The sequence below is a fragment of the Ursus americanus genome, chromosome 13 (assembly GCF_024610735.1).
Source record: "Ursus americanus isolate L20-20 chromosome 13, mUrsAme1.1.p, whole genome shotgun sequence".
Classification (NCBI taxonomy): Eukaryota; Metazoa; Chordata; class Mammalia; order Carnivora; family Ursidae; genus Ursus; species Ursus americanus.
The window spans coordinates 49,309,373-49,334,960 of record NC_142139.1 but is presented as its reverse complement, the minus strand read 5'-3'; positions in this window follow the sequence as shown (position 1 = coordinate 49,334,960).

The window sequence follows — 25,588 nt, the reverse complement described above, 5'->3', positions numbered from 1 at the left end:
GTGTTATACATAACTAATGAATTATTGAACACTACATCAAAAACTAATGATGTACTATACAGTGGCTAACTGAATGTTAAAAAAAAAAATTGGATGCTTAACTGAGCCACCCAGGCGCTCTACATCTTTATTTTTTTATATAAATAAAATAAAAAAGATCAACTCAGACTCTGGAATTTGCTATTAATGTAGCAAATGTTCTCTTTATACTTTCCATAAGAAAAGAGAATAAAAGAGTGTTCACCTGAGATATATAGAAAAACAAACAAACAAAAAAATAAACTCTTAAATATAGAGAACCAACTAGTTGTTGCCAGATGGGAGGCGGGTGGGAGATGGGTGAAATAGATAAAGGAGATTAAGATCTTACTGTGATCAGCACTGAGTAATGTATAGAATCATGGAATCGTTATATTGTACACCTGACTCTAATATAACACTGTATGTTAATTATACCTCAATAAAAATAGTTTAAAAATATATGCATTTATAATTTTCCCCCAGGTTATGGTAATTCTCCTACTCTGCTATAAAGTTGGATAGTTGCAACAAAAACCTTATGGTCCAAAGTATACTATCTAGCCTTTTTCAAAGAGAGCTTGTTTCCTCTTTTCTAGTGTATGCTGGAACATCCTCTCTAAGGTAATGAGAAATTATTTCATCTTTCATGTCCATTAAAAAGAACACAAAGTCCTCTGAGCCTCTTGGCATTTTGAAGGTAATATATAACTCACTTAGTCATACTACTTCAGCCCATTTATTAGGTAAATCATAAAGCTACAAATTTTGAATGGGGACTGAGCAAGAGAGTGTTCTGCAGCACATCCAGGCTGATGTTCAAATGACTGCAATTTAGTCCATATGACCCAGCAGATGCCAGAAGTATAAAAGGAATATAAGGGCAGTGTGTGCACTCTTCGGCCAGCCTAAATAGGAGAGTTGCAGGGGCATGACTATACCCTGGGGTGTGATTCAAAGTCATGCTGCTGTGGCAAAGAATCATTCATCATTTGAAAATCAGCTCCTGATAAGCTATTTGGCCCTAGTAGACACTCTGTGTGACCTTCACACGTGATCTGATTGTGTCCAGAGTTTGGGCACCATGAGCCGCATATTCTAAGTTCATTCATGAGTTCAAGTATGAACCGCATCAGTTTCTTATAAAATGGAATTGGTACGCACACTCAGGATAAGGAGCAAGCAGGTTCAGAAGAATAATTCATTTTCAGAAATAAGAAGATCAGGCCATCCTGACACCTATTCCCTGTTATCTAATGCCTCTATTCTAGCTAATACCTGTAGACATCAGGGGGGATTTCCTATGAACAGAAGAGGAAAAACCTGAGACCAGTTCCCTGTATACTCAAGTGAACTGAAAACAGACTGTGACTCCAATACAGCTCCATCTAGTGGTGGCCTCAAAAGGCAATATGAGAGGAATTCCAAATGTTTTAACTAGTCACCAGCTTGATACAGAGAAAGAAGTGGCCAAAGATAAATATATACATTGACTCCTAAATACCAGGAAATTGCCCGATTGGATTTTTTGAGGCCTAAAAGGGAAGAGGTCTGGGAGGTTTGATGATAGACCCATAGAATTGAGGACACAATGTGAAGATATTAGTGTCTCTTGTCAGTGCTCATCAGCCAGGAACCTTTCAGCTGTGGTAGTAGCTAAATGGACTTCTATGCTAGAGAGACATGGTGGGTCCACCATGTATGTCAAGAGCAGAATCTACTGCTGAGCCTTTCATATGGTTCTGTTCCTTAGGAGACCAACCAGCTCTTGGTATCAAGTTGATTTTATTAGCCTTCTTCTATCTTGGAGAGAGCAGTAATTCACCTTTACTGGGATTGATAGACATTCTGGATTTAGCTTTCCTTCTTACCCAACATGACAGCACAGCTTTGTGAAACTCTTAAAGTATCTGACTTATTGACATAGAGTGTTACATAAGAACACCTTGGACAAGGAGACTACTTTGTAAGAAAGAAGATTCAACAGTTGGCTTATGTCTTCAAGATCCATTTTTCCATTTAAACATTAGAATATTTTCTTTATAACTTTATATGGAAGATGACAGCCTGAAAGAATATTCTAATTTATTTTCAAAGATGCACTTAAGGGGTGACGCTTTGCATAACCGAGAAGGTCTTATATATATTTTGAGCCAATGGCCATTATACGTTGCTATGATTTCAACAACTAAACTATACCGATCCATAAAAAAATTTTAAAAGATAGCCTCCTCTAACCATTGATCCCAGTGATACCCATTTGGAAAATATATATAGGAATCAGTTTTCTGGAATTAGAGGTTCTGGTTCTTGGAGGATAGATGCTGCAAGCAGGCAGTAGCAGTGGCATAACAAGGGTAGAAGGTGAGGTGAACATGTGAATGGTTCATTCCTGACAGGAGTATTTTTTATCACTGAAATTGTTTAGAATTGCTGGTGATTGTTGTTAATAAAAAGTAACAAAAATTTTAACTAGTTTATTATTGTTTTTGAATTCTATACAATGCACCCTCTTACTGTCTGAACCTAGGAAAGGACACTTCCATAACCTTTCTCCTTGGTATCCCATTGGTCCACAGCAAGGTTTCCACTAAACCTGAAGCTGAGACTGCCACCTGATCATTTTGCAATCCTCATGCCTCTGGACCGGCAAGCAAAAAATGAAGTTAGTCTAGTTGCTCTTTTCATGTAGTAACCTTGACTTTTATTCCTGAGGAGTTTAGCCTCCGGCTCTTGTGTCCCTGTCAGGACATGGTTCCTGCATTTATCTGTTATGATTAACTCTAGACATGAAACAATAGGGGGCACCTACTCAGTGAGTGCCTTGATTTTTAGACATAATTCTTCCCGTCCCCTACTATGAAGAATCAAACCCTATCTCCTTATGAAACCCACAGAGAACTGCCTGGGTGTGAGGGGAAATCTAGAATGTGTAGAAGAGGGAGATGATGTTTATAAATTCCAAATTTGGAACCAACTAGAGCAATGATGTCTATAGTTATAGCTTCTAGCTCTTATTCTTTTGTAAGTTTTTTTTTTTTTAATTGAGAAATTCTGACTGGCTACTACCTTGATAAATCAATGATAGAATGGAATAAATGTATTATGGGGGCATGAGTAGATATCAGACATGCAAAGAATGGAATGTAAAAGCAATATCAGAACTAAATAGTCACATACATGCTTCTTAATGTAATCATCTGAGGCTTTATATGGACTTTATATATTCACCTTGCTATAGGAGGCATGCTCAGCCACAGATGGGCCAGGACACAGTCGCCAAAGATTGTGCTTATTGTGCTTTAAAAAAGTCCCCAACTAATGGCAGATAAGAATTGGTATATAAATACCCCAACTTCCTTACTGTGCTAGGCAGATTAATCCCTCACTTCCATCCCAATATATACGTATCCTAGTCCCTGGAAACTATGAATGTATCGGTACATGGCAGGGAGAAATTAAGGTTGCCAATGATATGAAGGTTGTTAATCAGATGACCTCAAAGAGTTTATCCTGGATTATCCAGAAAGGCCCATTGTAATGACAAGAATCCTTTAAAGGTGGAAGAGAGAGGCAGAAGAGTGTCAGAGTGATGTGATATGAGAAGACCAACCATTGCTACCTTTGAGGATGGGAGGACACAACAAAGCAATGGAGAGAGCTTCCGAAGTTGGGAAAGGCAAGGAAGAGATTCTCCCCTCAGCTGCCAGAATTGGGAACGCAGCCCTGCCAATACCTTGATTATAGTCCAGTGAAATCCATTTTGGACAACTGACGTACAGGACTGTAAGATAATAATTTCGTGTTGTTTAAAGTTGCTACATTTGAAGTAATAAATTATGGCAGTAATAGGAACAAATATACTCTTCCTTTTTGCAGGACAACTCTGAGGCTTGCAGATTATCTCCCGTTGGTGTCATTGGGTAAACTTGTCATTTGCTCACCCTCCATTGGTGCCCTCCCTATTGTAGTTATATTTCCACTCTGCACTACTGATACTTCCTGGGATTACCTGCCAAATAAACTACTTACTTTTAAATCCTAGCCCCAAAACAGGAGTTACTGTTTTTCTATCTTTAATGGAAATATTCTGTTGTTTCACCTAAAGCATGATGCAGACTTTGTGGTTTGGCTTCTTTGAGTCTTGCATTCTTAAATGTTCTAACTGAAACAAATCGCTACCATGATGTAGGGTGTTGCAAGTGAGAGTATCCCCCAACCCCCAAACCATCCCCCATCTGTGGCATTGGCTGAGTTAGAGATACAGTGGAGAACAGTTCTGAGAGTTGGAAATCCTTATTCTAAGATACAAATAGCTGGTTAAACTTTAATATGACTTGGAAGTCAAACAGTGTGTCTACCAGGATCACAGCCATAACAGACTTGAAAGATGAAATCTAGATATATTCTTTTGGCTACTTATTGTACCCTTCATTAAGATTCTCTCTCTGTGTGTGTGTATGTGTGTGTAAATTTTTATGGAAAAAATAACCTGTCAGTAGTACTCCATAAATTTGCAAATCCTAAGACAAGTCCAGGCATCCCTAACCATATGTATAGAAAGTAGACCACAAAATAAAGATTCTCCAAGAATCATCTATTTCCAGCTTCTACCTGGTCATGAAGTATCGTGTATAAGAAAAAACTTCCCAGAGAGTAGATTTAGGAAAAATGAAAGAAAACGCCCTGAAAAATATGGCAGTGATCTGTGCTATTTCTTATTTTTCTTTCCAGAGAGATCTGTCCACTTCAGTCATCATGTTCACTTTCCAGTACAATGAATGGGCTATGTCACAGAGGGAGAGTTGATTACACCTGCCATTTATTCATTGGCTGCCATACCCAGTTATCTATCAATAGATCTATCTCTATATCATCATCATCTTCTTCAATCTATCTTATCTTTGTTCTCTTGAAAATCCCTAAAATAGGCCATTTTTTTCATTTTCATTACCTGAAAATGTAGGCTAATCTGGGTATCATTCTGTTTGCATTTTAGTTATTTCTGTAATAAGTGATGATTATGTCAATAAGAAAAAGGAAAGGTCTGAGAAATTAGAGACAGGATGGGAGAAGAAAAATTAATTTCTCTTAAGCCTTATTTACTTTATAGTATTTGGCACTTTAGGAATAATACAACATCAACTCCAGACTAAGATGCCAGAGAAGGACAAAAGATTTTTGCTGGTATTACCTTGATACATTATATTTTTTAGAGGAAATGTACTGTAGGGAGAATTCATTCAGCTTTATTTTTCTAGTTCAGGATACTATAGGGATTTTCACTTTATGCAATAATGATTGAAATTCAATTTTCGTTCATGTCTTGTGAGCATGTTTTGCTTTACAGCTCTCCTAGTAATGACTAAAACTTTTCTTTTAGAAAATTGAAAAACTATAACCTAACCCTTTAAATGATAAATATAAAACCCTGGATGATATATGCAGCATTCTATACCACATACCATTGTTTAGAATGTTTTTCTACAAATTATATATTAGTTATGTGTAAAATATAATTAATTAGTTAATATTATAAATGTCACATTGTCGTCCATTGAATTGAATACTCCAGGTGGCATAAAAAATGGGGCTTTGTAAATGATCCCTTTATCTATCAAGATTCTAATTACTGGGGCACCTGGGCGACTCAGTCAATTAAACGTCTGACTCTTGCTTTGGACTCAGGTCATGATCTCAGGGTCATGGGATTGAGCCCCAGGTCAGGTTCTGTGCTCAGCGCAGAATCGGCTTGTCCTTCTCCCTCTGCTCCTCCTCGTGCTCTCTGTGTTCTCTCATGTGCTCTCTTGCTCTCTCTCCATCTATCTCTAAAGTGAATAAATTTTTAAAAAATCTTTAAAAAATTCTAATTACTACTTTTTGCTATTGGTTTTAAAAAATCGTTAATGGAAAAATTGTTTCATTTTACTGTGCTGCACAATTAATTAGCTCCTTAGCTTAAAATATGAATATCATGTAAGAATAGAACATGAAATCAAATCTACACCACATTTTTCATTGCCATTGATAAGCCCCCTCCCTCCCACTTGCCAAACATTTCTTGTTCATAAGTATCAGAGTAATCTCCATTTCTGTCATGGGAAGACTATACAGAGGTACTGCTTTGTTGTGATAGTGATAGATAAGTATTACTCTGTGTAATGGGCATTGGCTATTTTCTAATTAAAAATTGAACTTTAATTACTGTTGCTTTAAAAACTGCTAGGTTCTTTAAAAATCTGTTCAGGTGACTTAGAACTGAGGGACGTGAAATTCTTTGTAGAAAAAAAGTACCTTGCAGAAATGGCCCTAAAGTAAAAAGAGATGATCATTCTCTTAGCTACATTTATAGGTTAGTTGGAGGCATGGCAATGAGCTGGCTGAATTACTTGAATTTTCTAATAGGCTTTATTTGACTCATAGGCAACAGAGAAATAAGTAAAACCCAACTTTGTGGAATTATTGTTAAATGTGAAATAATGTATTTAAAGCTCTGAGGGACAATGCCTGGCAAGGAATAAGCACACAAAACTTAGGCACCAGTAGGCTACTATTATTAGGCTATTTTATATATTATATTTGTATAATGTTACATGTGATAGATAAATATATTTCTCACATGACATAATATTAGATATTATAGATTAAATATATTAGTTTTAGATATTAACATAATATAAATATAATCTTTTTTAGCAATTGATTTTTCTAATTCAGATGATTCCATTTTTGATCCCCAAAACATTGTCTTTCATTTATTTTGAACTCTAGTCCTCTTAAGTCTATAAAGAGCCAAATAAAGAGCCTAACATAGACCTTGGCGTATACTAAATTCTCAATAAATGTTAGCTTTATCAAAATCACCCTCACTGGCTTTGTTTCTTATAGCTCAAGTTTTGTGAACATAGACTATGTCTTATGTCTTGATCTTCCATAAACACACAGACGTCTCAAGGAAGAAGGGTAACGCTAATTCATTTTCTTTGGGTCACTATCTTCTTTCTACCTTCTCCTCCTCCACTATAACACTTTCTTCTAATCAATATTATTTTCAGCATCTTCTAAGTTTATTTTCCTCTGTGACCAATATGCCTAGGAAATCTTCCATAATTCATGGACTGTTTATGCTTAACCGTAGCATTACAAATTTATTAATAAAACTATTATGAATGATAATGATTAGGCCATTTTTTGTGCATTTCTCTCCAAATAGAGACAAAAATCTGTCTGTGTCTGTTTCATATGCTTTATAGAATGCATTCAAAGTCATTTGCTCAGATTTTTTCCTGAATGCTTCCTAATTATTCTTAATTAATTTTAGATATAAAAAGAATAGATATCTCCTCTGTTTAAAGAAATGTTATTTACCATAAAAACAGAGTATGCGATAGCTGGTTGAAAAGAACCCATAATGAGGAATTATAACATCATGAACAGAAAGATTTTCTTTCTTACTAACTTCTTTTGGTTTTTGAAACTAGTTTGCATTTCTTTTGAAAACTGACCGAATGGCAGGGAGGACATAAGCTATATTAAGGATATCTGTATACTGGAATTAGATCCATTTGGAATTCTGGCCCTGCCTTTCCCTAACCGGATAACCTTGGACAATTTATTTAACTTCCCTGGGCTTCAGTTTTCTCATATGTAGAATGGGTATGATATAGTTGCACCTACCGTCTAAGATGTTTCTGTTTTTCTTTAATTATATAATGTTTGTAAAAGACAAGACAATGCCCTGGCATATAATAACCGTTGTTCAACTCTGGAGTGATTGTGTCAGCTAGGAATAAACTTTGCTTATTTCACAGTGCATCAGTAATTTTCCAGGCAACTACTTGGACTGATATTTTCTGTAGCTTTGAATTCACTGGAGCTCACACATGAGCTTAAGTTTCCCATATATTTTTGTAGATAATTATCCTAAGAACTATTTACCTAACTTCAAAGTACCAGCAAAAAACCAAAAAAAAAAAAAAAAAACACACACACACAAACAAAAAAAACTAAACAAAAAAACCTGGTTTTTTTTATTTATTTATTTATTTATTTATTTATTTATTTATTTACTTACTTACTTACTTACTTACTTACTTACTTACTTATTTAAGTAATCTCTATACCCAGTGTGGGGCTCGAACTCATGGCCCTGAGATCAAGAGTTGCATGCTCTAATGACTGAGCCAGTCAGGTGCCCCATCACTGTATTTTTTTTTTTTTAAAGATTTTATTTATTTATTTGACAGAGATAGAGACAGCCAGCGAGAGAGGGAACACAAGCAGGGGGAGTGGGAGAGGAAGAAGCAGGCTCATAGCAGAAGAGCCTGATGTGGGGCTTGATCCCAGATCTCCGGGATCACGCCCTGAGCCGAAGGCAGACGCTCAACCGCTGTGCCACCCAGGCGCCCCGCCCCATCACTGTATTTTTTAAAAGACTTACCAAACTGAAAGGTAATATTAAATTTAAAGTACAAAGTAGGAAACGAAACTACAAAGTAGAATAATGAAAGGAAAACATTTCCTTTATATTTCACAAAAGTAGAAATTGGAAATCTTCAAACATCCCCGAGTGGTAAAATGTGCAGGGTGTTTTTGTTTGTGCGTGTGTGTGTGTGAGAGAGAGGGAAACAGAGAGAGAGAGAAAGGGGGAGAGGGAGAGAGAGCATGTGTGTCTTTTTTTCAAGACACTTACTTGAGATATAAGACAGATTTGATTCTATAAAAACAAAATAGACGGATGTAAAGCATTGGGTAAATAGTGATGAAAATTCACATTGTTGGTTGAGCGGCCATTGACTATCTCAGATTTTTTTTTCTGAAATTTTAAGTCTATGAAACTTTTTTTATTTAAATTAAATATAATAGAAAAGCATAAACATAAAATTACATAAACTTGGGGCTGCTGTGATTTCAGGTAGGGGCGGCAGTGAGGATATATAACTATCATATTTTCACACTTTCTGCTCTTCCCCCAACCAAATACATCTGCAAACACAAAACATGAAGCTTAACTGACATTAAGCTGAGTTAAGAAAGCAGAATGATCCCTAATTCTTATGAAAGAGCAAAAATAAGTAGAGTATAATACTTAGTACTTTGTCCTGAAGTTCTCTTTGAAATATTTTTATTGTGGTCCTTAAGGGTTTCCTAGTTTAGTGCCATGTGTCTTGGAAAGTTATTTAAAACTTTTCAATTTTTTCGGAACACACACATGCACATACACAACCAGGAATACAAAGTTTCAGGTTTAAACTCACTCAGATTTTTGTCTTGGCTGTCTGAGGTTATGCTGGGTTAACTGAGTTGAGAATGCTTGCTAATTGGGGAGTGTTTCAGGCCATTATTCTGGCTTAAAGGATAAGGCCATGATCTCATATTGCATTCCTAAAACAAACAAACAAACAAATCAAAACAAAACCTACCTCTTCCTCCATACACTGTAAATCTGAGTCAGAATGCATTTTTCTCACTTCATTTGGATGCCTCTGCAGTTTCTTGTTTAGTTTTTAGTTACTTTAGTTACTTGGCCAAATTCCTTCTGAGTTTACTTTGTTCATTTTTAAGGCCTGAACTTACCTTATCTTAGAATGAATGATAAAATTGGACTCCGTGATCTCTAAAGTCTATTCTAGTACTAACATTGTATGATTCTAAGTTTTTATATTACTTTATTTATTGGATAACAAAAAAATACATATGACCGTGAAAGGTACCATATTTTCCCAATGTCTAAATCAGTGTTTTCCTATAAAATAGTGTCGCTCATTAATTTTTTGAGGGGATATTATTTATTTATGTAAGTTCTTAAAGAACAAACATACAAACATTTTACTGCTTTACATGAATGTTGTTGTTAGATATTCATGAATATTATTCTCCGTGACCTGATACTCCTAATAGGGGATTGTCATCCAACACAGAGGCAAGGAAGGGAAATCCTTCTGCTCTCCTATATTTATATCTTCGTTGCTCAGACGCGTTTATATTCTAATGAAAAAAATATTTTTCAAATCCATACTGTATGGTCTTCTCTTCAGTGTTTGATATACATTCCTTTTTGTGCAATCAGTAAAAACCAGACCCATTTCTTGTACCTTACAAATTGGTACTCCTATTATGTTCACTGTCTTAGGGGAATAAACTACTAGTGAATAATAAGGAAGGTATTCAATTTCAGCTGTTACTAGTTAAGACTTAGCTCTGCTATTTAATAGCTATCTGTCTGTTAACAAGTTACTTACTTTCTTTTTGCTTTGTTGTTTTATTCGCAGTGTTAATGACAAAGGTATTTCAATTTTTTTTTTCCTCCTACAAAGAGTAAATAAGTTAATTAGTAGAATGTACTTAGGCTGTTTCTGAAATATAGTAAGCATCCCGTAAGTATACAGCATTATTATCAACCTATTTGTCCCATGGATTAAAGATGTACACTTTACTTTACAGATGTACAAAGAAATTACAGCTTTGTATATTTTCTTCAACTAATGTTATCTTTCTTACATGTCACTCTTCCAATCCCCCACCCAGGTAATTGTAGAAAAAACAAAAATAATATACAAATATTTGTTGCTTTTTAATTAACTTTGTTAATTCTTTCTTTTGCATTTCTCATTTTAAATAGACTGACTTAAGGCGTTCTTTGTAGATCTTGGATACTAATCTTTTATCTGTAGTGTCATTTGCAAATATCTTCTCCCATTCCGTGGGCTGCCTCTTAGTTTTTTTGACGGTGGTCTTCGCTGTGCAGAAGCTTTTTATCTTGTTGAAGTCCCACAAGTTCATTTTTTCCTTTGTTTCTCTTGCCTTTGGAGATGTGTCATGAAAAAAGTTGCTGTGGCCGATGTCAAAGAGGTTGCAGCCTATGTTCTCCTCTGGGATTTTGATGGATTCCTGTCTCACATCGAGGTCTTTCATCCATTTGGAGTTTATCTTTGTGTATGGTGTGAGAGAGTGGTTAAGTTTCATTCTTTTGCTTATAGCTGTCCAATTTTCCCAGCACCATTTATTGAAAAGACTGTCTTTTTTCCACTGGATGTTTTTTCCTGCTTTGTCAAAGAGTTGCCCAAAGAGCCAAGGGTCCATTTCTGGGTTCTCTATTCTGGTCCATTGGTCTATGTGTCTGTTTTTGTGCCAGTACCACGCCATCTTTGTGACCACAGCTTTGTAGTATAGCTTGAAATCTGGCAACGTGATGCCCCCAGCTTTGTTTTTCCTTTTTAACAATTCCCTGGCGATTTGGGGCCTTTTCTGGTTCCACACAAATTTAAGGGCTGTTTGTTCCAGTTCTTTGAAAAATGTCATTGGTATTTTGATTGAGATGGCATTGAAAGTGTAGATTGCTCTGGGTAGCATAGCCATTTTAACTATGTTTATTCTTCCAATCCATGAGCATGGAATATTTTTCCATTTTTTGTGTCTTCTTCAATGTCTTTCAAGAGTGATTTGTAGTTTCTAGAATATAGATCCTTACACGGGAAACAAATAATCAAATCAAAAAATGGGCAGAAGATATGAACAGACACTTTCCTAATTAAGACATACAAATGGCTAAGAGACACATGAAAAAATGTTCAAAATCATTAGCCATCAGGGAAATTCAAATCAAAACCACATTGAGATACACCTTATGTCAGTTAGAATGGCAAAAATTGACAAGGCAGGAAACAACAAATGTTGGAAAGGATGTGGAGAAACGGGATCCCTCTTACATTGCTGGTGGGAATGCAAGTTGGTACAGCCACTCTGGAAAACACTGTGGAGGTCCCTTAAAAGGTTAAAAATAGAGCTACCCTATGATCCAGCATTGCAATATGGGGTATTTACCACAAAGATATAGACGTAGTGAAGAGAAGGACCATATGCACCCCAATTTTCATAGCAGCATTGTCCACAATAGCTAAATTGTGGAAGGAGCCGAGATGCCCTTCAACAGACGAATGGATAAAGAAGATGTGGTCCATATATACAATGGCATATTATTCAGCCATCAAAAAGAACAATTTCACAACATTTGCAGCAACATGGATGGAACTGGAGGAGATAATGCTAAGCAAAATAAGCCAAGCAGAGAAAGACAATTATCATATGGTTTCACTCATTTATGGAGCATAAGAAGTAGGAAGATCGGTAGGAGAAGAAAGGGAAGAAGAAAGGGGGGGTAAACAGAAGGGGGAATGGACCGTGAGAGACTATGGACTCTGGGAAACAAACTGAGGGCTTCAGGAGGGGGGGGAAATGGGATAGGCTGGGGATGGGTATCAAGGAGGGCACGTATTGCATGCATGGTGCACTGAGTGTTATACGCAAGTAATGAATCATGGGACTTTACATCAAAAATTAGGGATGTACTGTATGGTGATTAACATAATATAAAATTTATTATTATTAAAAAAATAAAAATAAAGAAAAAAAATTTTTTTAAAGAATTTTGTGTTGTCATCTTTTACTAGGTGTGTTGTCTGTGGTCATCTTTGGACTGATAGCTGCTAGATATAAGTAGTTCCATCTAGCTTTGGGGTTCTGTGCTACACCCATGGTAGAAGACCATTATGTCTTCTTTAGTCATAGTGGCCCCTCTCACTGAACCTTCTTCCTTCTGTCGCAGACATTTACAAAGCCACAGATTTTTACACCATCTTTACATCCTCACAGAAAGGCAACCTGGATCTTACAGATCTCCTGCACATCATACACAGGCCATGGAAACCTTAATCAATATTATATTTATGTTTATCTAACATAGGATTTTTAGCACAGCTAACACTAGTACTCCTCCAGAGGCGATGTAATCCCTTCTAGCTATGTAGGACAAAGCAGACCTGTAGTCCCCAAATATTTTTTTCTCCATTTCTAAAGTCACCATTTCCAAGTTTGGGCCCTAAAATAGAATCCAAGAGGTAGGTTATTAGTGGTGAAGAACCTAACATCTTTCATTTTTGTGATACCTTTATTTCCTCTTTACTTTCCAATGCTATCTATTCCCTTTTCCCAGGATTGTTAAAACGTATAGCGTATTGTAATGGCAGAATGTCTAATTTACATATAAGGACATATTTATTTGTAGCATCAACCTAACCATAGTTATTCTTTCTACTCTAGATACCTGTGAAAGGGCCCTTCCTAAGCAATCTCTCATTACTCATCAGATACCATATTCTATTTATTCTGTATCACATATATCTCTGGGGTCCACTTGCTCCATCCATTCCATTTGTCATTGCCTTATCACAAGACTGCATTAGATCTTAACTAGGTTATTGCACTCATGATATTGTCACTAATCTATTTTAATGCATCCGTTTACCAAGCAATCTATCTAACTTGTTAACTACCTATCAGGTACAGAGAGGAAAACTGACACAAATACAGATAAATGCCCATCTAGTAACATAAATGAAATAGAGAGGAAGGAATGCACACTTTACCTTAAAAGAGGAAGCTCCTGCTGCAAAATTGTGAAAAAAAATTAGTGTTGCTAGATCTTTCTATTTTTCAAGATAAGATTGGTGTTTTGATTTTTGTGAGAAATTCCTTAATGTCTGTTTATAACTAAATTAGAAATTGTTAAACATATTTTTGTAAGGCATTAAAATATCTGCAGTTAAAACTCAGCCCAAGAGTAACCAGTTGTCAAAATCCAACATGCAGAAAAAAAGAGGCATTATTCTCACAACTTTGATCTACATTTACAAAACCTCTTGTATCACTTTTTAATATATATTTTCAATCCTATAGTTAATCTGAATCCTTTCCTCTTCTCATACTTATTTGTGTATGTATGTTTTTATATGTGCTGACCTTTTTGTCTATAATGTATTCCTCCTGGCAGAATTCCCTTTAATGTATCAAGATTGAAGTCAATGATTGTCTCCTTGTAGCCATGTTAACCAGCTCTTTATCTGTGCTTCTGAGATAATTTTCTATAAAGTTTTACTATATAACAACATTTTTTTTGAAAAGTAATCTAATTATAACTTCACTAGACTATTAATACATCAAGACAGGGACCAGCTATATTCATTTTTATTTCCCAACTTTCAAAGAATATCCCATAGAGAAAAGCTACTCATCATGAAAGGGAACAGATTCCCTGTGATGCTTGAACATACACTAATGCCTTAGAAGTGTTACTGTCCTTCACAGCTCTGGAGTAAGCCTTAACCTGTCATGTTTGTTCATGCTGACCCAAGGCTACCCCCATCCCCACCCTGACCATGTAACACTAGCCTATATATTCTAGTAATTTTCATAACGCATTTGTATCTAATTTTCTATTCCCACTGCCAAATCCCTAGTTTAGTCCCAAAATTATCTCCCTTATTCTAATCTGCCCTAGGCTCTAATCTCCTCTACAATATTGTTAGGCTACACCTCTGCTCAATAGTCTGTCTTGGCAATAGATTCACGTGTCTGTGTTGGCCCTAAATTCATCTTTAATGGGAACTTAACCCTTTTTCTGGGTCCAGAGCTACAGCATAAAATTGTATAGATTATTTTTTGCATAAAATCATCTGTTTGAAGAGTTACTAGCGGGATGAAAGTGCACCTTAGAGTTAGTTATGTCACCTGAAAAGAAGAATCTTCTCTAATTAGTCTATGCAAAGGGAGTACTTTTGTCTAAAAACTTGGGAAATGGTACCAATTGAAATTTATCAGTGTGGTAGGGTAAAATTATTAAATTTGCACAATGGTGTAGCATGTGTAGCCATTCTATCCTGACAGAATTCCTATCTTTTTCACCAGGTATTTGTCCCCCTTCCTATTTTTTTTTTGAGGTATAATTTACATACAATGAAAGGCGCAGATATTAAGTGAACAATTCAGTAAGTTTGGATCTATGTATAAACAATACTCCCGTCAACATGTATAACATGCCTTTCAACTTACATCACTCCTTTGCACCCTGTTCTAGTCGACCCCCATCTTCCATGGAAAATCATTAGTCTGATTTCTATTACTACAGACAATATTACCTGTTATTATTCTTTATAAATAGAAATAATACAATATATATTATTTGGGTCTAGTCTTTTTCATTCAGTATAATACTTTTGAGATTTACCCTGTGTTTTATTTATTATTTGTTCATTCCTTTTGATTGCTGTGTAGAATTTCATTATATGAATGTACTAAAATTTGCTTATTCATTCTCCTGTCGAAAAGCATTAGAGTTGTTTCCAGATTGACACTCTTAGGAATTAAGCTGCTGTAAACATTTTTCTATGAGTCTCTTGTGGACATATATTTTCATGTTTCTGGAGTAAAAACCTGGGAGTAGAATTGCTAGAGTATAGGGTGGGTTCAAGTTTTATCATATGAGAATGTACCCAACAGTTTTCCAAAGTGATTGGACCATTTGACATTTCTGCATATAGTGTATCAGAGTTCACTTTCTCCACATGCTTACCAGCATCTGATGATGTCAGTATTTCTAATTTTAGCCACACTAGTCGGGGTGATTTTGTACTTATGATTTTAGTAGTCATTTGCCCAATGATCAATGATATTTATCATCTTCAATATGTATATTGGTCTCTATGAAGTCTTTCATAAATTATCTGTGTAAGTACTTTTTCTATTTTAAAATATTGTCTTCTATTTTTATAATATAAACTAATATCTAAAGAGTTTGTATATTTTGGTTACATATTATTTAGAAAAACTCAGTCCTCCTCCTATGTGTGTTTCCTTTACTCTCTCACACTACTACCACACTCATAAAACTTCTGACACCAGATAGGTATCCTACAATTCAACTCAATTCTGGTATTATCTACCTGGAGATATATAGTGTCAGATCCCACAGGTTAAGTGCACAATCCTACAAGACTGACCCACCTTCCAACTTCATATGCCAGTTGCAAGGTCAGGTTGTCACCTGTGCTTCTGAACCAACTGTCTATAGATTGGAGGTTCCAGTGACTCCCTTCTTGAGTTCCATTAATTTGCTACAGTGGCTCACAGAATGCAGAGGAACATTTTACTTACTATATTACTGGTTTATCACAAAAGTATATAACTTAGGAACAGCCAGATGGAAGAGATGCATAGGTATAGGGAAAGGGTGCAGAGCTTCCATGATCTCTGAGCCTGTGCTGCTTACCCTGAACCTCCACATGTTCACTAACCTGGAAACCCTCCAGACATCATCCTCTCGGGTTCTGATGAAAGTGTCATTGCATAAGCATGATTGATTAAATCACTAACCATTGGTGATTGAACTTCAGTCTAGTCCCTTTCCCCTCCCAGGAGGTTGGATGTGGGACTGAAAGTTTCAATATTCTTTTTTAAAAAAATATTTATTTATTTATTTTAGAGAGAGAGAAAGAGAGAGAGTAGGGGGAGGGACAGAGGAGAGGAAGAGGGAGAATCTCAAGCAGACTCCCCGCTGAGTAGGGAACTGATGCAGGGCTTGACCCCAGGACCCTGAGATCATGACCTGGGCCAGAATCAAGAGTTGTACACTTAACCAACTGAACCACCCAGGCACCCCTTAAAGTTCCAATATCCTAATTATTCTATATTTTTTAAAGATTTTATTTAATTATTTGACAGAGAGAGAGACCCAAAGTGCACATAAGCAGGGGGGAGGGGCAGAGGGATAGGGAGAAGCAGACTCTCCACTGAGCAGGGTGCCCAAGGTGGGGCTCAATCCCAAGACCCTGGGATCATGACCTGAGCTGAAGGCAATGCTTAACCAACTGAGCCACCCAGGTGCCCCATTTAATTATTCTAATTATTCAATTGGTTCCCCTGGCAAGCCCCTCTCCATAGGTCATTGCCAGGGGTCACTTCATTAACATAACAAATGTAAATTTTATTGCTCTAATCACTTAGAAAATTCCAAGATTATAGCAGCTCTTTGCCAGGAATGGAGACAAGACCAAATATATATTTCTTATATATAATTTGCACTGCAAATAATTTCTCCCAGTCTGTGACTTGCTTGTTTTTAGTTAGTGTCTTTTGATTACAAGAAGTTTTTAAGTATAATGAAATAAATTTTGTAATAGTCTTTATGGTAGTGCTTTTCATGTTCACTCTAAAAAATTCTTGGCCTTACGCCAAGGTTGGAAAAGTATTTTCTTTTCTTTTTTTTTTTTTTTTTAAGATTTTGTTTATTTATTTGAGAGAATGAGAGAGAGAGAAGGGGGAGGTCAGAGGGAGAAGCAGACCTGCTGCTAAATGGGGAGCCTGACACTGGACTCCATGCTGAGACTCTGGGATCATGACCTGACCAAAGGCAGATGCTTAACTGACTGAGCCACCCAGGTACCTGGAAAAGTACTTTTTAAAGTCTTGTAGTAGAATCTTTATAGTTTCAGTTTTATTATTAATTTGATGATCCATCTTGAATCAATTTTGTATATAGCAAAAGGTAGAAATTATGGTATGTTTCACATACTCTTGTCCTTTTTCTCCAACAGATTTTGTTGTTGTTGTTGTGTTTGATTTCCATTTTCATTGTTGTTTAATAGTCTTGTAACTTTTAACAAAATCCTTAGCTTTCAATCTTTAAGGTTATTTTGGCCATTCTGTTTTTTTCCATTGACCTATATGTCTATGTTTTTGCCAATAATACACTGTCTTATTTATTGTAGTTTCATAATAAGTTCATCTACTTTTACGATTATTATTGTGTTTGTTTTATTCAAATTTTTTCTTCCTTTGTGATTATATTAGGTATTTGTATTTTGTTACAAATTTCAGAGTCATCCTGTTAATTTCTATCCCCCAAAAAGGAAAAAAAAATCTGTGGGGATAAGGTCAGGATTATGTTGAATCTATAGATCAGTTTTGGGAGAATTAGCATCTTAACTAGACTTCATAGTCTTATTTATGAATATATATAACTTTTTAAGGTCTTAGATTTTTCTCAGCAGTGTTCAGTGATCTGTGGTTTTCAATGTAGAGGTCTGTAACAACATATTTTGATACATTTATTCATAATTATATTATGTTTTTTTTAAGTGTGATTTTTCTTTAAGATTTTATTTATTTATTTGACAGGGAGAGAGAGAGCGGGCGCGCGAGCGCTCACACGCAGGGAGAGCTGAAGGCAGAGGGAGAGGGAGAAGCAGGCTCCCCGCTGAGCAAGGAGCCCGATGCAGGGCTCCATGCCAGCACACTGGGATCATGACCTGAGCCAAAGGCAGATACTTAACTGACGAACCCCCAGATGCCCCTTTATTATGTTATATTGATTGCTATAATAAATAACATTATTTCAAATTGAATCTAAATTTTTTTGTTTATAGGTATAAAATTCGCATTATTGTCATTATTGTTGTTGATATTTGTGTATTGATCTTATGTGCTGCTGCCTAGGTAAATTAACTTTTTAATTGGGGTAAATTTTCTTTAATTTTTGTAATTTTCTTTTCATTTTTAAATTTTTTTAATATTTATTTTTTGTTTCAAGTTTTTGTTTAAGTTTTAGTTAGTTAAAATATACCATAACACTGGTTTCAGGAGTAGAATTTAGTGATGCATCACTTATATATAGCATCCAGAGCTCATCACAAATGCCTTCCTTACTACCCATCACCCATTTAGCCCATCCCCCCATCCACCTCATCTCCAGCAACTCAGTTTGTTCTCTATAGTTAATAGTCTCTATGAAAAAAATGCATTTTATTTTTTAAGATTTATTTGAGAGGGGAGAGAGGGCAGAGGGACAAGCAGACTCTCCACTGAGTGGGGCTCTGCTCAACCAACTGAGCCACCCAGCCACCCAAATAATGCATTTTAAATATGTTTCTTTTTGTTTTTTTTGTTTTTTTTTGTTTTTTTGGTCACATTTTATCAGCTGGATTCCAGTACAATGTGGAATAGAAGTGGTGATAATATATCTTTGCCTTTTAGGAAGAAAGCATTCTATATTTTAACATTTTAATGTTAGCTTTAATTTATTTCAGTTTAAATTTTTAATAGATTTTTTTAACAGATGGAGGATAAATATTTGTTCCTAGTTTGCTGATAGTTTCATATTGATTGGATAGTAAGATCACATGATTTTTCACTTTCGTTAATGTGGTAAATTACACTGTCTTTCAATGCTAAAATAAGCTTTCAATCCAGAGATGAACCCCACTTGGTTATGCTATATAACTCTTTATATATTGCCAGATTTTGTTTGCTAATATGTTATTAGGCATTTTGACTTTTTTTTTCTTTTTTTAAGATTTTTATGTATTTATTTGACAGAGAGAAAGACAGCCAGCAAGAGAGGGAACACAAGCAGGGGGAGTGGGAGAGGAAGAAGCAGGCTCCCAGTAGAGCAGGGAGTCCAGTGCAGGGCTCGATCCCAGGACTCTGGGATCACACCCTGAGCAAAGGCGGAGGCTTAAGGACTGAGCCACCCAGGCACCCCTGACCTCTTTCTTTATAAAGGATATTGACATGCAATTTATTCCTTTTGGTGTCCTGGTCAAGTTCATGCTGTTTTCAGGTTCAACCTTTTCAAATAAGCTAGAAAGTCTTTCTCCTCTATTATTCAAAGATTTTGTGGGGAATCAGTATTCATTTTTCCATAAATACATAAAAGGCAACCAGTGAAGCCATTGGGGCTTTGAATTTTCTTCAAGAAGTCTTCCTTTCTCTTTGATTTGGTTTTTGTTTGTTTGCTTTTAATTTAAAGATTGAATTTCTTTACTAGAAGTATAGCTGGTTCAATTTCTCCCTTTGTTTTGGTAAGTTTGTCTTTCAAGGAAATTGCCTATTTCATCTACGTCGTTTATATTGGCATAAAATTGTTCTTGGGTTCTCTTCTTAACCTTGTCTTGCATATAGTATGTCTAGTAAAATTTCTTCTTTCATTCCTGATGTTGGAAATGTTTTTTTTCTTTATTTCTTGAATAGTCTTTTTAAAAGTTTATGAGTTGTATTCATCTCTTTTAAAGAACTATCTTGTTGCTTTATTAATTTTCCCATCATTGTTCCCTTTTATATTTCATTGATTTCAGCTCTTTATTTTCTTTCTTCTAACTTCTCTGGGCTTAATTTGCTCTTTTTTTCCTACTTCCTTAAGGTAGAGGATTATATCATTCATTTTAATCATTTTTTTCCTAATATAAGAATTTCATTTATAGCTAAAAATTTCCCTTTGAACACTGCTCTACTGCATTCTATGAATTTTTATTTTTGTGTTTAAATTTCTGTTCAGGGGCGCCTGGGTGGCACAGCGGTTAAGCGTCTGCCTTTGGCTCAGGGCGTGATCCTGGCGTTATGGGATCGAGCCCCACATCAGGCTCCTCCGCTATGAGCCTGCTTCTTCCTCTCCCACTCCCCTGCTTGTGTTCCCTCTCTTGCTGGCTGTCTCTATCTCTGTCAAATAAATAAATAAAATCTTTAAAAAATAAATAAATAAATTTCTGTTCAGTTTGAAGTGATTCCTTTTTTCCTGTGGTTTTCTTCTTTGACATTTGATTTATATAAAAGTATGTGGTTAATTTTCAAGTATTTGTGGATTTTCAGGATACCTTATTGTGATTTATTTATTATTTTTAAAATTTAGTTAATTAATTAATTATTTTAACAAGATGGGGAAGGGAAGAACAGAAGGAGACAGAGGGAGAATCTTAAGCAGGCTCTGTGCCCAGTGCGGAGCCTGACACAGGTCTTGGTCTCACACTTGAGATCATGACCTGAACCGAAATCAAGAGTTGGATGCTTAACTTACTGAGCCATCCAGGTACCCCCTTATTGTGATTTTTAATTTAATTACATTGTGCTCAGAAAATGTGCTCTGTAAGATCTCAATCTTGTAAAATTTATTCAGATTTATCTAATGGTCTAGCATATGATTTCTCTTAAAGAATGGTCAATCTGCACTTGAAAAAAAATGTGTCTTCTGTGATTATTTTGTGTTGTGTTCTATAAATATCAGTTAGATAAAGTTAGTTGCCCAAGTAATATGCTCAAGAACTCAATAGCTGTTAAAAGTCAGAGTCAGGTTTTGAACTGAAGTAGTTTAAGCCCTGAAGCAAACATGCATGTGTAGGACCCATCTTTGAATTGTCACAAACGTAGCAGCAACCTCTTTAACCCTCTAAATCTTCAGAAGTAAGATAGAGACTGATGTAAGAGCTCTGATTTATTCTGTTAACCTGCCAATGCCTTCACTCTGTATGAAGTGATTAAAGTGTTAGCCCTTGGTCACTACCACAGGCATACTATGCTTAAATAAAAGAGTAGATAAATAACCAATGTAAATACCATTTTATTCATTAAAATTCTACACAGCAAAATACCTAGTCATTATCTCAATGAATAATATACTCCAGTGTCTTCATGTGTATCATAAAACATAGTAAAATGGATAATGGATATATTCCCCTTAATAATATTGCTGCAATTTAAATTCCTATTTAATGACATGAATAGGAGCACATTTCTGTGCATAAAATAGTAAAATGTCAGATTATAGCTCAACAAAGAGCAGCATTATTATTTAAAGGAAAATTAATGAATCATCCACAATAGCATATAATACATTTTTTCACATTTGTTTTTTATTTGAATTATTTCTTCCTACTCAAAGAACAAAACCAGTATATCCTACATCTCTCACTGTAGCTTTCCACTAGAATGGTTACAAGATATATTTTAACAAGTTGCTATTTAGAGATAATTTTTCATAATTCTGACCATGATAAGACTCTTCTGTTACTTTTTAAGGTGCTATTAATAAGCGAAAAATGGAGTGTAAAAGCAAAAGTTTCCTATTCTTTATTCTTTAGCAACAAAAATCTTACAGGTATATAATATCAAAATCTCCCACAAAACAAATGCCCTAAAATGACAACCTAGTATACACAAGTTGGAGTTACTACACTTCAAAAATAGCATCAAACAAAATGCTCGCAAATCCCAAATACTCTATCCCAAGGCATACTTTATTCTGTTTATGTCTTCAATGGAACCCTAAATGCATATCTGCAAAAGAAATCCATAGCACTCAATCTAAGTAAAGACATTTCCAGGGAAACATAAAATGGAGTGAAACCTATTGCTGTGAAGTCACCCAGAATGAAGTAGGAACTTTGAAATTTTTTTTTATGAAGTTTTCTATTGTAAAGCCTTACTAATATTATGTGGGAACATTTTACCAGTAGCTTGCTTTCTTCTCTGTGTTCCTCCTTTCTCTAAGAAATGTTCAGAAGGCATTGTAAATTCCAGAGTAAGATAGTTTTCTAAATCACTGATATATTTCAAAATTTGTAAATGCATTGCTACCCATGAAAACACAGGTTGTATAAGTGTATATTTGTTTTAATTTTAACTACTGATCATGAATATTTTCTTAGAAATATATATTAAACAATGTATGTGGGTATTAGCAAAAGATATATGCACTTTTATTACTTTGAGCATAATTACTTATGATTTGGGAAAAAAGTGGATTAATAATTCCTAAGGTACATTTGACACCTGATGAATATGTGCATATTTAAAGTCATAAAAAGTAGTTATGATCTAAGCAATTGTCAGCTGTATGTTATTTGATATGAATATGTAGCTGTCAGATTCAGACATTCAGAAGTTATTTTTAGTGAATTTGGGCAAGTAACCTTCAACTTTTATTTTAAATAGAGTCACAGTACATACATTTCAACTTATTTTTCTCTGTATGTTGAATGTTATGAATCCTGATTGCATTTGCTATGCCAAATGAAGAGAGATCAAATGAATAGAGAGAAAAATGGAGAAGGGGGTGCTTGCTTCCCAAAACTAAGAACCAAACTGTTAGAAGAATAGCAAATATGACCCTGAAACTTCAAGCTTAGTCAATATGTCTGTATAACTAAAGAAGTCAGTTTTATGATGATCCTAAAAGTGTTGTTGTTGAAGAGGCGCAACAGTGCATGCAAGGCAAACTATAACATCTAATTCAATAGATTCTGCTTCTTTTCTTCATTTCTCAACGTTATTGTCTATAATTTATATAAATGCCTTCTTTACCAAGGTGGTAACATATTTTGGAAGATATTAAGGAAACAATTCTTTGTTCCATTTTCTGTATCTTTCATTGTCTATATACAAATAATTTTTATACCAAAAAATTCACTCCGGTTTTTTATTTATATGAAAAGCATAAACCCCGAAACTTTATGGGAAAAATTTGCTTCTATAGTTTTGTAAGGAGACTCCCTAAAAAAAGACTCATTTAAATTATACAGTTTTTATTCTGTATTGAGATAATTATCTCTAATAGCTCTGTAGTAAGTTTGATAATTTGTCATCATCAATTATGAATAGACAGTACATTATCTAGAGTAGCTACTATATTAATAATACTATTTCATTGCATGTATATTCATGATTGAAAAAATAAATAGTAAAAATAATAGTATTAAACAATTTAATATTAAGGTCATCTAAAATCAGACCTTTCCTCTTAATGGTATTTTGTTATTCAATTCTACCAACTAGGAACCAAGATTTCCTTAGTTTCAAATTCTAAGTCTGTTTTCTAGGTACTTTATACATTTGAATCTTTCTATATCCTGGAGACTGGCAGATGGTATATCATCTTTTCTCCCCGCCACTTCTGTCCCTCATCAGTATGGTAAAGGACCCCATTGCTTTTTGTGTTTGAATTATTTTATAATGTATCTGTCAATTACCATATACTTATTCAACTTGGAGGGCACCATTTCTGTGTTTCCAAGGCAAAACTCCATAGTGAAAAATATTAATGATTCAGAACCACTTTAGGTAAAAGTGCTTGGGGTCTAAGCTTGTGTGAGTCTTTAGCAGGAATGATACTACCCTTATTTCCCAAGTATAGCAAGACCAGGTGGAGGTTTTTTAATTTCAATTGACCTGACCCCTAACATCTTAAGGAGGTTTATAGCCTGATGTTTCATGAGAATGTGACCTAAAATGAGTGCTGAATAATTTTTTTTTAAAGGACAAATTTCTAAGTCTCAAAAGCTGGGATGATTCCTGTCACATAGAAAAAGTTCAGTTTGATTTATTGAAAAAAATACATTTCATTAATCAAAAATCTCAAAAAATTTATAATTCTCAAAGGATCCTGTGTCAGTAAATAAATATTGTTGTACTAGTTTTACAGGTGTGGTATTGGTAGTGTTAACTAATTTTTTGGAAATGTCATAGAAAATTATAACCATTGCTAATATATAATGATAATACTCCAAATATACACATTTTCATTTAAGATGAATAATAAAATTTTGTATTTGGACACAATCAGATCAACCATCAAAATATTAATTTTCATATAATATTCAGCAGTCTATACATTATAATATAGGTCTTCAAATATTTTTCTACTAACACCTTAAAATAATTTTGCAAAACTATGAAGCACCTCATACATTTTTAAATTGACATCTATTATTTTTCATCATAAGTTTAAATAGTTGCTAAGGATTTTCTTCTAGCATACTTTGTATTGTATATGCACATTAAATATATTTTCCTTGAAATTGTGAAGCTGCAGATATATCTTATTGAATTTATAGATAATGTCACAAAGTTATTTAATTGGCAAAGTAAACCTTCATTGTCAAATAAATCAGCCAAGTTAGTCTAACTTTCTGTCATAAGAAAAAATCAGAACTCATTCCATTCCAAAGAAGCCTGCTAATAGGCATGCCCTACACAACTCTCTTGACTTTGGTAATCTCATTGTAACATAATCCTTACTTTCAGTCTGTAGCCTGAATGAAATAAATCACACTCCTGACACAAATCCTTCCTTAAAATTCAAGTATTCTTTCATAGGGGAGATTGCCATTGGTGTAATCTGGAAGTTTTGACCTGAAAAATGAATTTTACCAAGTGCTTAGGTGACAGAGAGGAACACCTCTCTTCTGAAAAGTGGGGGAATGCCTACTGTGAAAGAGGGAGCAAATAAACATATTGCTATGTTCTCAATGCATAGAAAATACTACACTTATAATGTTAAAATGTTAAAAACAAATTTTAATAATTGCTGTATTTAATAACCAGATTGAAAAATTCCTGAAAATTTATCTGCTCTCATGAGCTGGTCTGTAAATAGACAGTAATAGTCGATTTGTATCCCCTCATCTTCTTGAGGAATGTAAAACTATTTCTCTGCTAAGAATAGCTCACACATCCAGATGTGAAGTCTAAAATATGGGTGAATGGATGAAAGATACAGCTTTATTTTTGAACTGAGGCTGACAAACATGGGATGATATTGAGCACCTTGTATTAGATTGAGATGACACCTCACTGTTAAACCTTGATTGTATACCCTTTAAATAAGCAGTTATCAATATAAAAGTGATTAAATATCATATATTATTGTGAATCCAATAACCTTGTGAATGAAACAATAACCAAAATCAAAATCAGTGCCAATCCTTGTTAATGCAATAAAGCAAGAAAAGGAAATAAGTATATAGATTGTGAAGGAAGACCCCGAAATATTTTTGTTTGCAGATGACATGATCATCTATGTAGAAAAATCTAAAAAAAAAAAAAATTACAAAAGAACTCTTGGAATTAATAAGTAGTTACAGCAAGGTTGCAGGATACAAGGTTAATATACAAAAGTCAATTGCATTCCTAC